Below are 13,907 nucleotides of genomic sequence, written 5' to 3'. Positions count from 1 at the left end.
TCATGAGGAAGCTCAGAGTTTTTCACATATACAGGTTTTAACATTTCCATTGTTATTGTTTATGCTATCAATAGAACTGTTAGAACCGTTAGAGTTATCTCTCGGTGAAGAGTATTCAACCGAACACAGCGAACACAGGTATAGGCTACTGAGCAGTGCTCAGTTACTCAGATCCGAAGAGAGAGAGAAAAAAAAAGATTTAGAATCGAAGTCAAAACTCACAAAAAATTCACAAAAGTTTCTATATACATACATAGAGCTGACAAGATGATTTTCATCCTGAAGAATTACAGTTTTTGGCTATAATTCCCCAGAAATTTGTGAAAAATCACAAAGCTCAGAAAAACACTTCCGATGACCTCTGTGACACGTGACGCTTTCCTGGTATAAGAATTAGTATTATTTCTACCCTAGATTTATTCAAAACTTCTATGGCTTCGGGTACCTTGTCATCGTATGGGATTAACTACACAATAAAATAGCTTGCCGTAATTTTGTAGGTACATGTACACGTAGGATAGCCCTCAGCGTTAACATCCCAACATTTTGTTTTTATATACAGAGAAATTCATTCAAATTTATTAAGATCAGACATTTGTGATGTGAATCCGACTGTAATTTTATCAAAACATACAACCTTATGTTTAAAAAAAAAATAATATGAAGTTCAGACAACAGTGGAGAACTCAGGGATGGGGTAGGGGGTCGGAAATCATAATTTTCCCGGTCTATGATTTTATATTTAACAACTGTCAATATGTTGCAAAAATAAAATACACTTAATCCAAAGCCTTTGTCTTTCTCAAAGGTGTGAAATTATATCCAACACATGTACAGTGACAGGAAATCCCTCTCCGCTTGAACGCGCACAATACACAGTTACTAAGGAGACCAAGATTAGTTAATGCAGCTACATGTACACTGTGTATACATGTACTAGATCTACCGAGGACAACACAGAGTTACTAACCAATGCTAACTTCACACAGTTCCGATATTGTTTTGGTGGAACTTTATGAATTGCTTTTCAGTAAATTCTTGCTTAGACGGTGTACATATGGTACAAGCATTTTAAATGCATTCACACGAATAAACTTTGCTCCGCCCTTTTTTTAGGGGGGATGAAATTACATACATTAACACAATATTTTCACAATCAATTTGGCTTATAGCTATCGGTTTTGGGAAGTAAACCCTTACCCAAAGTTGTGACGGAAAGTTTTGACTGTGTACATGGAGTAAGACAAATTAATAGTGTCACCGTACTCCAGCATGCTAGAGGTTCACGGCGAGATACTTTTGACTTGGCGCCGCGTAACCTCTAGCATCCATTGTAAAAATTCTCGCCGCTGAAATCCCAAGTTGAAATAAATTGTTTAATTAAAAATTCAGGCTTTAAACATTAACGAATGACACGAAACAATAAAATATTCACTATTTGCGATAAAACTTACACATAAAACAATGTTAATCTCTCTTATTAGCGATAAATCCATTATTTTTAAAATCGAAGCAGAAATGAAAACAAGTCGTCTGTTTGAAATTCGGGAATGGAATGCAGAATATATGACGAAACGAAACTAGTTTTCTGCTATGAAATCATTGAAATTTTCGTTTTCTGACTAGCAATCCGCAAAATTAGCATGAAGTCAAATCGAAAGTAATTCTGGTGACAAATTAAAATAATGACAATTTTGATTAATGAACAATGGTGCATACTGAATAAAGCGGATTTTAGGATTTCTTGTGACTTGTATACCCCATGCTACACGTAGGTACCTGAGAATTACTTGTTTACAGTTTATTTCACGCATTATATGTTCCGCCCAAAATCTCAGGCGGAACGAGCTCGTAAGAAAATGGCCTTCGGATGTAAGAGTCCGAGGTATATAAGGAGCGTAGGGGCGTTAACCGAGGCTCTTACTTGTAGGAGTAAGTGTCACCGTAGATTGGGGTGGGGGGTTATTTGTGGAGATGGAAGTTACATCGAAATTAACTTTTAAAATGCAAGTCATCTGCATATCGTAAATTTTAAAAATTAATTACAACTACATGTATGTATAAAATCATATTTTGATGTTTTCTTTTTTTTTTTCTTAGGTACAGTTTCTCAATGTTTCTTGTATTAATATATTCCGGTGAATCAACATTATGAGTGTCCAACAGAGTCACTTTGGTCATATTGAAAAAAAAATGTATTTTTTAAATTAAATTCCGATTACTCAGATTATTTTGGCTATAGTTAACTACGGGATAAAGCACAATATCATGAAACTTGTAATGTTGTCGATCCAACAACAATGTACTTGTGAATTTATTCAAAACCGAACCATTTCATGATTTTAATTCATGTTGATTTTAGCTGACATAATTCGTATATTTTTTAGAATTAATTGTTTGAAACCAAAGCACATCAATAATATAATAATAACGAGCAATTGTTTGAGAATGATTGATGTAAATGTGAAAGATGTTATATGACAGTTTTACTGATCTGCTTTCGGGACGCTTGTGTACATGGTGTAGGGCTGGTGTAGGGGATCGCACCTTGTAGAGTATACAGGTGTGAGGAACAAGTATGAGTTCCAGGTCAAGCTCTAGACATTACGTAATTTTACATATTGTCTACGGACTGGTAGGCCATCAAATTACACACATTATTACATTTTCAACATTGAAATACTGTAATTTATTTATTGAATAAAAGTGATATTCTCTTACAGTGTGAAAGAATACCAAAATGATGTTCTCTCACAGTGTGAAAGGATATCAAAGAAAGTAAAAAATAATTTCTGGCCTGTCCTAAGGTAGAGATAGTAACTAAACATCTTAATAGAGCTAAAACTGCAATTTTCTTTCCAAATATGTTGCTAAAATCCATGATATATAATGTTTTCAATCTCACAACTGCTACGCTATGACGTCTCAACCGCTCAACTATGACATCAAGCCTAGCTATGACACTGTGTTAAGAAAAGACAGAGGCAAAGGAAAAATCAAAGAAAATGTAATAAACAGAAAATTCAATGTTTTGTAGATGAATATGGAATTTATTTCACTTGTGAGACAGGATTTTTTGATATTTTCACTCGTGCTTTGCACTCGTGAAAATATCAAAAATCCTGTCCCACTTGTGAAATAAATTCCATATTCATCTACAAAACATTGAATATCCTCAATATATCCCATTCCGACTGATTTCAAGAGCTACGCCCGGAATACATGTACATTTAGATAGGAATGACGTTTCATAGATGCATTCTTTAATCAAATCCCCTAAAAAATATATCTAACATTTACAGAACACACCACGAATATATTAATTAATATCGAATATCATGAATAGCATATTGGGTATACTACCTTGCATAGTCGTAAAACTATATATATCACCTACAGTAATTTATATCGAAGGTTGTGGCTTATAATAGAATGAACACATTGCTTGACTTTCGCTACATGCACGTTAAATGAAGTTCAAGGCATATATAACGCTATTTGAAAATTGCGGCTGCACAGCGGCGGTGTGAATTACCTGGATGGCCAAACCGCGGGGGCACGCGGTTTTTACCTGAGACACCTGTACTAACCGTGATGAGATTCACACCGCGGGGGTGCGCGTGCGCGGTAAATGCATAAACCGCGTTGACTGTACTGATCGAACTGAGGGAACTTCCTGCCACCTGGTCAGGGGAGGAACTCCTTTGTTGACTTCGTTACATCTATAGTAAAAATACAACATTTAATTGGATATCTTCTCTGCTTCTTTCCATCTAGGAGACAAGTTGTTATAAGCCAGGGTATTTTTGCAACATTCATGAAAACGTGAACTTTATTTCTTTATTCAATTGTTACATTATTCCTGGTACACATTGAAAAAAATATATAGTTTATTTGTATGATTTTACGAGGGCTGTTCGGAAATTATTGAGACACTGTGTCTATTCTTCTTTCTAATGAACGTCTTTCGTTGAAATTTGCATATACTTTTGAAAAACACTAAGAATTAATAAAAGCAAGAAATATTTTACAAATATGTTATTTCTTCATTTCAATGGTATATTAATGTGTCAATGGTAGGGGTACCTGGCACAGTCACGAAATTAGATATTGAAAATATGTAACACAAACGTTCAAACTCCCGGTGGACCCCATAGTAAGAACGAAAATAATTCAAATTATGTATATAATTTTTCAATTAAATTTTGACTTCATTTTGTGCGTTTGGTAGAATTTCGATCAGAAATACGGAGATCATAAAAAAAAATCAAGCGCGGTATAGAAATTTGATAACGACAACAAAATGGATTTTTACGTCAAGGCGGCGCAGCGAGCATACGTAAAATTTTGTGCAGCGCTATGCGGAACTCTTTTCCCGACTTAATGACATGTTAAAACAATAGCAACGAGAAAAAAAACATATCTAAGGCTTTGTATTTTTTCTTACAAGTAATTCAACCAGAGTAAAAACAAACGCTCCAACCCCCATTATTTCTTACGGACTAAACGTTGACCAGCGTTGCATAAATCGGTACTGCCTGATGCAGTACCGATATATGACACGGCATGTAAATTTTACACTGGGGTAGCAACATTACACATCTTATTTAAATTTTTTTTAAAGAATCGTTTAAGAAAAGAGACTTTTTGGAATGTTATATGTGATGACAGAGAAAGAAGAGTAAACGTTTCCTGATCGTTTCACATGCGAAAACATCTCCGGCTGACGTGACGTTAAAATGGCGTTGTGATGCTGCTCCAGATCGATAGACATATGCATGCTCATTATTTCACCTGAAAAATATATTTATCTTATAGATTAGAAATTTTTGCACATTTGCTTTCTTTGTTCTTTATAAAATTCTTCACAAATTTTTATGAATTTGTCTTTTAAGGAGTAAAGGTAAATGTCTCAATAATTTCCGAACAGCCCTCGCACAACTACCTCCTAATAATAAAAAAACACAACAAAATACAATACATGTTTAACTATGATAATATGTACTCTTATAATTGTTGTTGTTGTTCTTTTTTGTTTGTTTGTTTGTTTTGTTTTGTTTTTGTTTGCTTGGTTTTTTTTTTTGTAAGCTTTGAAAGTTCAACCTTTTTTTCATTTTGCATTGATTTACATCTTCTTCAAAAACACAATGTACATGATAAAGGTTATAAACTCTATCAGGTTAACAGTACTAGACAAATACTTAACATTTATATTACAAATTTATTGATTTTGTAGACGGACTTCGTGTATTCTCATTTCTGTAGCTGTGTGTATTTTGTGGAATGGTTCTTGTCTGAGAGATTGTTGGTATGAGTATAGAGCAGCCTGTAGGTTCCCTGTCACAAATTGACAGATCCCCAGAATCTGCCACGATATGTCTCTGAGATCAAAAGGTGTAAGCTGTCCCTGATCATAGTGAACTAGGGTCTGTAGATTGTCTAGAGCTGTTTGTACTCTCATTGTGTCTAATTGTCTGTAGCACAAGATCTCTAGCATGTATAATAGTATCAAAGGTGGGATGTATAATGCAGGCCATTTGTTTTGTAGAGCGAACTGTTGTTCAGGTATCAATTCACTGATGTAATGGATTCTATTGTCAAGTCTGATAACCAGTGCTACAGCCTGTCTCATCTTTGAAGACCAGGACTGTCCCCCTACAGCCTCAGTATACATCTCTGAATCTACATAAAACCAATGCATCACATAGGGCTGTGCTAACTTGACCTTGCTCATCTCTATAATAGATAAAGCTTGCATGTATCTAAGTGTCTTGTAATAATACATGGCTATAAACAGCATGTCAGTAATACAACCAAATTTGGCTGCTAACTTCAGCATGTGACAGGACATTTTGTCAGCTCTATACCTCAGTTTGTTGTTATGTGTGTAAGTTTCCATGTATAATATAAAAGCAGTTTTCTGAAGGACATTTGCTGTAAATTTCTGTAGCTGTACGACTTGATACTGTGTCAGGAGGGGTGAACACATCATCTGTTCTATTGTATGTAGATGTCTCATACAACTTTGTATGTTCAATTTTGAAATTGTGATATGTCTCTGTATTTCCTGAAATAGATTAAAATCAAACCCAGTCTCAGAAATCAGAGTATGTTCATCTGTACAGATGGAGAGTCTGGGGTTATAAAGGACATTCATAATATAAGACCTAATGGAGGGACTGTGTAGCAGGAATGTTAAACCCTTCTCATACAACCTATACAATCTCACAAATAATTGATGTTGATTTTTGCCATGAATTTTACTCAGAAACATGTTGTTACCTGGAATGAAAAAGTTGGGACAGACCCCCTCATACACCCATTTGAGGATGAGTTTAAAACAGACCCAGAAACCCCCCAGGAGATTTTGTGGACACAAATGAAGTAATGTATTTTGTTGAATCACCCAGAAAACTGCTGTCTTCATGTGATAGGAACACAGTAATTTATTATCATCACCTACTCCATTGTTAATCATTTCTGTTAAGAACAATTTAAGTAAGCTATAAGTTAAGAATTGACAGTGGTTCATTGCATACACAAGTTTGTGTTCTGCCAGAGAGAAAGAAATTCTCCATTCATGGTCTTCCTTACTTCCTAGCTTATGTCCAATTGCCACAAAGTGACATCCATTTTTTACTATATCATTAACAACATGAGGCTGGAGCCATGAGTGACATCTATCTATCCATGAGGAGGCAGATGGAGGCCAAAAGTCACTAACAAAACAGAAGGCATGGTCATATTCTATTGTTCGATCTGTTCCACTGGCACAGGGTCCATGCGGAGTGGAATTAAATGGTGATAGAGAACACATGATCTGTCTGTATATACAACTAGATATATAATGTCTGTTATTAATTCTAACACAAGCTCTCTGGAATTTTCTGTCCATGCTTGGCGTCAGTAAATATAACAAAGTAAATCCTGGTGGACTATCAGAACAGTCACAGAGGATCAGTGTTTGTCTGTGTGTGTTGTAATACTGAGACTGAGATAATTCCCAGATCACACTGTAATTGTTTGGCCAGAACATAAAGTCTAAATCTGATCTTTCCAGTCTGAATCCTTCTCTGTAACTTCCACTCAACATCACACTGACCTTATCACTTGTTCTCGCTTGATTTTCCATTATATCAAAGATGTCCACCAGATCTCTCCTCATGGCCACCAGTTGTGAGGTCCCCACTTTACGACACAGTCCCACAAACACTGACTCTGATATGTGTTGTATGGCTGTCTTACTGGTAAAAATTAAAGGAGGATTTTATATATATCTTGTAGAATATGCCTATTTAGTAACAATCATCATCATCATTAATTCATATTTTTACTTTAAAACTTTGAGTGTAATTCTCTATTAAAAAATGTTTTATATGTGTTATTTAGTTGTTCTCAATATTTTTATTTATTATTAATGGAGGAAACTAAACTTTAATGTAAGAATATTAATTGTTTTGTACTATTAAAACAGATGTCAACAAAATATACTGATTCAGATAGTGTACAAGGCAGTTTAAGAGTAGTATACTGCTGTCATTAAAACTTACATTTGTGACGTTCTAATAGAATCCATGTTTATTTTTTCAAGGAAACCTTAAAACTTATAAAAGTTTTCGATGCTATAATTAGTATAGAGAAATCCACTACCACTGTTTTAGTATATAGCATTATCTATATGATATAGCTACCATAAACAGGGAAGAATCAAGGAGGGCACTGGGTAAAAATATGCCATTAATTAGTTAACTTGAAATTAACTGAATTGTGCAGTCATGAAAAAAAAACATTTCAGAGGCAGGAGTCTAGGGGACAAGAAAATTTTAGGACTGTTTTGTGTCATGTATATATGTAAAGTTAGAATGGTCAACAAAATGTATTGATTCAGATAGTGTAGGAATTTTTAGAGTAATGCATTGCTGCCATTAAAACTTATACACGTATTTGTGAAGTTATATGGGATCCATTTTACAATAAGATCTGAATAATTTCAGGTACAATAATAAGTACAGAAAAGTTATTCAGATTATCTCTACTTTTTAAGCTTACCTGAGCTGAAAGCTCAAATGAGCTTTTCTAATCACATTTTGTCTGCATGCAGTCCGTCGAGATCTGTCCGTCTGTAAACTTTTCGCATTTTCGACTTCTTCTCAAGAACCACTGAGCCAATTTCAACCAACCTTGCCAAAAAGCATCCTTGGGTGAAAGGAATTCAAATTTGTTCAAATAAAGTCCCACGCCCTCTTTCAAGGGGAGATAATTTAGAATAAGTAAAAATTGGTGGTATCATTTTAAAATTTTCTTCTCAAGAACCACTTTACCAAAATAAATTGAAACATGTTAAACCTTCTTTACATAGTGTAGATTCAAGTTTATTCAAATCATGACCCCAGAAGGTAGGGTGGGGCCACAATGGACAATCAAAGTTTTACATAGGAATTCATAGGAAAAATCATTTCAAAATCTTCTCAAGAACAGCAAATTAAAGCAATGATTGGTCCTATCTATATGGAAGCATCCTCAGGTAGAATAGTTTCAAGCTTGTGCAAATTATGACCCCCGGTGGTAGGGTAGGACCACAATGAGAGAACAAAGTTTTACAAAGGAATACATAGGAAAAATCTTAGCCATGATTGGTCGAATTAATATGGAAGCATCCTCAGGACTGTAGATTCAGATTTGTTCAAATCATGACCCTCCGGGGTAGGGTGGGGTTACAATGAACGAACAAAGGTTTACATAGGAATATTAATTAATACATAAGAAAATCTTTAAAAATCTTCTTCTCAAACACAGCAAAGCCATGACTGGTCATATTTATATGGAAGAGTCCTAAGGTAGTGTAGTTTCAAGTTTGTGCAAAATATGATCCCCTGGGGTAGGGTGGGGCCACAATGGAGAAGTTTTACATAGGCATATTGTATAGGAAAAATCTTTAGGTCTATGATTTCATATAGTACATGTTTAACTTTTTTGTCATTTAAGCTCTCTATCATTGAATAGAAATCCAACCGGAAGTAGTCAGCAAAGGCTTATTTTTGTAGGTATTGGCAGGGAATTGAATGATTAAAATCATTGGAGACGTCCGACTGTATTTTTAATTGATCGACGTCACTTCCGGTCTAACCGGAAGCAGTTACCAATGGATCCTCTTTACAAATACCTCCTTGTAATTGAATGATAAAAGTCCTGAAAAAGTCTTACTTCATTTTAAGTCGAATGCTCTTCATAACGGTGTTCTTTTTTTTTTTACATAATAATTAGCAATTTTGTTCTTCACTTTCTTCGTAGAATTGGACGGAAGACCTGCTTGTTGCTCCAGCAACGAGCTTTGCTCTAGTTATAATATCTAATTATAATTAGAAATCTTTGAGGTTAAAGCTCAGATCTTGATTCAACTTATTTTCAAATGTCACATTTTCATCTTAACGCTTTACAAGAATGACCTTTCATACAGTGTATATATTTTTAAACTAAGACAAAATTGCAACATTTAAAAATAAACAAGTTCTTTAGTTTTCTTTCGTTGTTCTTTAAACAGTCAATTTGCACAACTGCGTAATCGCATTTTCATAAGCTACAAGTTTATACGATATGTACCGTTTGACCATCTTCTTATCACTGATTGGTCAGTTATGTTCTGATCAATGATTGGTTATTTAAATATCTTTTCTGCTTACAATTAAATATCACATTGATATTGGACTCCTTTATCAATATTATCCAACATTCCAGCCAAGAAATGTCCGAAAGTTCAAGCTGAGTTAATGATAATATAATACAAAAAGACAATATGGAAAAACAATAATCTATCAATTCAAAAAAATTAATGAAATTTTAAATATTAATACATGTGTATTACCAGGTATAATATCAACAGATCACTAGCATTAATAAAAGTAAAGTAAGCAATTGATTTTAGTTGAACAAGACTGACTACAGACTACAAAGTTTATCCACTGGACAAGAAGTGACAATCCTAAAATCTCCTTCAAGTCCTAGACCAGTGATGAGAGACAAACTAACAAAGATGGAGGCCTACTTCATATCACTAGATCCTCAGTCCTCATCTAAATCTATTGACATTGTCTGTGTAGTCAACATCCATCATTTTATTTCAGGCCTGAAATAAATTGAAAGGTTGGACACAAAATAATGGTCATCATCTACAGTAAAACCTGGCTTACAGCAAATAGATTTTTAAAAGTTTATATGTATTGAGTTTACCTGATACATTGAGATTGGATTAGTAATGTTTGTCCCTGGCACTTTGATGCAAGCATGTATTACTGCATAATAATTAATATTAGTTTACCAGTATAATGCACAGTGCGGACTTCTGACATTTTAAATGGAAATTATGTTGCTTTGAAAAAGTATACTACATGTATCCTCTAAATTTTGGGAGGCAATTATTTGGTGACAATATGCACTTTAAGCAACATTTAAATATCTCTTATAATATAAGAATATTCAAGGAATAAACAAAACTATACACAAATAGCAGATACTTTAAAAAAAAAAAATACGTGGGAAGATTCCTCGTGGAAGGGATTTTAATTAAATACCAGTGTGTTACTAAATCTGTCTCCATCAAATATTCTGGCTGGTATAACAATGTTTTCAGCAAGGTAAATGTACCAGGTACCGGCATGTTATATATAATATATTTATATATATTTTATCAAATAGAGTTATAAAAGCTTACCCGAGTTAATCAAAGGTAAAGATTTCTACGTGCCAGTCTGATTTTGTCGAGTTCTAGGTCCTCCAGATACCGGACTCGAGATAAACGCAGAGACTGAAAAGTTAACAATATTGTACAAGTATTTCATGAATTTTGCTTAAATGTTAGGTTACTAGTGTGTATTTATACTGAATCTGAGCCTGTGAGTTTACTCTTGATACTGGATCGTTCTTTAATGGGTCCGAAGTGAAACTTCAAGCAGAGATGCTAAGCTTTCTCTGTGGACATTTGTATATACTATATTTACTTATTCAAAGGTTTCCTTTCAATGTGATTTATACTGATCTCTATGAATTTTGAGTAATATTGATCTTTCTGATTTCTGAGTTATACTGGTCTCTATGTATTTTGAGTTATACTGATCTCTATGATTTTGAGTTATATTGGTCTCCATGATTTCAGTTATTATGACTGACCTATAGAGGTTGCATAGATTGAAGTTAAACCTGAGCTTCTTTGAGTTGAGATTTCACTGACTTTGAAAAGGTTATAAAATCATTCTGAAGTTTAGAAATATTCAACGCGTCGAGTTGTTCTCTAGCGATTCATTTTCTGAAGTTAAGATTATACTCACCGCGTCGAGTCTTTCCCGTCTCTTGACCTCTAGATCTTGTTCAAGTCGAGCGAGTTCTCGAGATTTGCTGAAGGCCCTGAGATGTTCTAGTTCTATTTTTTTCCAAAGATCTGCTGCGTTGTAATGCGCTCTCTGTTCTCTCAAGATGCAACCTCTCATAGGCTGTCAGGGGACGTAACTCTGTGACTGTCAGGGGACGTAACACATACCTGTCTGTGGGTTTGTAGAGTAGTGTGTCTGTAAGAGTCATCATGTATGATAATCTTTCTGTCAGTGTTTTCCTGTAGAGAACTCGGTGTAAAACTGTACATCATTCACTAATTTAAATGTCTGATTAAGCTAATTTTGTGATATTATTATAAAACCTAATTGCATTGATGAATACACCCACAGAATACATGTTTTGTATTAAATATTTGTATTCATTATTTAGTGTAAATTAATTAAAGCTGTGTTCAACATGGCTTAGAGGAATTAAGGTCATGGTCAGAATGTTAACAGTGTTCCTGTCTCCATTGTCAACAGAAAAATGGTCATACATGTAGCTGTAACTCGAAAAAATCTGTACAAAAAAGTGCTCCTCCTAGAATAAATTTAATAAACAAACAAGTGCAGAGAAACCTAAGGCTTGATTTTTATTTCACTGAAACTTATTCAATAAAGATTAAAGTCAGACTATTTTTGAAAAAGTTCAATGGAGCATCGCATTGAGTATATGTTTAATTGCCATTTGTTTTTATCCATACTCATGCAATGAGCTTTGATCATTTACTTTAGAAAATTTACATCTAAATTATATGATCAATAGGAATCTTTAGGTAAATAAGATATTCATTTATTTTTACTGACTAGTCTACAGTACAATCATTTGTTTGATGTAATATTGTAGAAGGGCTGTGGTCCGTACTGTGAATTCAGACTGAGGGTCCAGGAGGACCGGTCCATTATATTTCAGCCTGTGAAAAACTCACTACAGTTTCTGACATTTGGTGAAGATGGGCACCCAAAAGATATCAGGGAATATTAGATCAAGAAAAGAACCCGCAGGTTCCATATTCTATGTCTTTGTTCCATGTCTATTGCAATGTCATATTTTAGTTGTTTGACAATACTCGTGACTGTTTAATTAATTTGATGTCTACTCGTGTAAATTCTATAATAATTATTGATGTTCATGTTTGAATAACATATTATCAATAAATATAAATTAAAGAAATGTTTCTCAATTGAAATTTAAAAATAAGATGAAGTTATTAAGTGATTTTGTTTTAAGGTATGTTTCGACAAAGACGAGTGATAATTTTCTCCATCTCCCTTTAACAGGCCATCAACATCAACTCCGATCTGTCAATGACTACGCTAGGTACACCCTCCAGTAAAATGGCACAGTTCAGAGTTCACAAGGTCACAGAGAATGGGGTCAGAATATTCGCCTGAAGGATGGGAAAATTGACAGTCAAGTAAGTCAATAGTCACTTTAATTTGACTGGTTTCAGAAATACATAATTTTAAAAAAGAGGAGTTTACGAGACGTAAAAGACATTGACATTGTTAAATAACGTAAAAACTTAATATTGTCTTTTCATTTCCCTACTATGCTTTCGTCTTAAATTTTTAGTTTGAGCGAAACCACAAAATAAGCCGATCAACAAACTGCTTAAAGAATAGGATGATGTAGATTTCATAAATTATTATATCAACATTATTGTATTTTTGCCTAAACACAATTAAAATAAATGAAACCACAGTATTCAAATGTTAAAGTCATTTAAGCATTTCAGACTATCTAATCATTTTGTACTGGCAAAATTATCTGCTTTGTGGAAAACAACAAAACCTGTATTATTTCTTTTAAAAATCATGTTTGCAGTTGTATTTAAAGGATGATTCGTATTTGAAGGGAATTCGAGATGAGGTTTCACATTTTCTTGTGGAGAAACGCGGAGCAGGGGGGTGTATGAGCTTGCAGTCAGCTTCACAGAGAAGCTTGTATCTGGCCGATAGGTGACACAGGGGTAAAAAATGTCCACAAATAACCTCATGCTGTGAAATGTAAGAGAGCAGTATACATGTTTTAACCTACCTGAGCACCTCTACCCACAGGTTGTAGAATGTACGAGAGCAGTACACATGTATTTAATTTACCTTAGCACCTGTATCCAGAGGTTGTTGAATGTAAGAGGACAGTATACATGTATTTAACTTACCTGAGCACCTGTACCCACAGTTTGTGGAATGTAAGAGAGTATAGTACATGTATTTAACTTACCTGGGCACCTGTATCCACAGTTTGTGGAAAGTAAAAGAGCAGTACATGTATTAAACTTACCTGAGCACCTGTACCCACAGGTTGTGGAATGTAAGAGAGCAGTAGGAACGTGGAATGCCACACGGCGGGTGTGACCGGTCGGCAGGGGATGCTCACTCCTCCATGGCACCTGATCACACCTTAGGTCTTAAAGGTCCGTGATTGCTCTGCTCCTATTTTGTAATGTTTAATGGACTTTTGAGCTCGAAGACTGTTCGTTATCTCCACATATTTCATACATGTATTTATCCTACCTGGGCACCTGTACCAACAGGTTA

General features: G+C 34.5%; 1 pseudogene; it reads right to left on the bottom strand.

Annotated features, from left to right (window-relative positions):
- Window positions 1-5,213: 5,213 nt before the first annotated feature.
- On the bottom strand, window positions 5,214-7,255 carry LOC133174897 (uncharacterized; annotated as a pseudogene).
- Between the last annotated feature and the right edge of the window lie 6,652 nt (window positions 7,256-13,907).

Source organism: Saccostrea echinata, unplaced genomic scaffold (genome assembly GCF_033153115.1).
Source record: "Saccostrea echinata isolate AGI-Se365-2 ecotype Australia unplaced genomic scaffold, CSIRO_AGI_Sech_v1 ptg000060l, whole genome shotgun sequence".
In the NCBI taxonomy this organism is placed as follows: Eukaryota; Metazoa; Mollusca; class Bivalvia; order Ostreida; family Ostreidae; genus Saccostrea; species Saccostrea echinata.
This window is presented reverse-complemented; position numbering and strand designations above follow the sequence as displayed.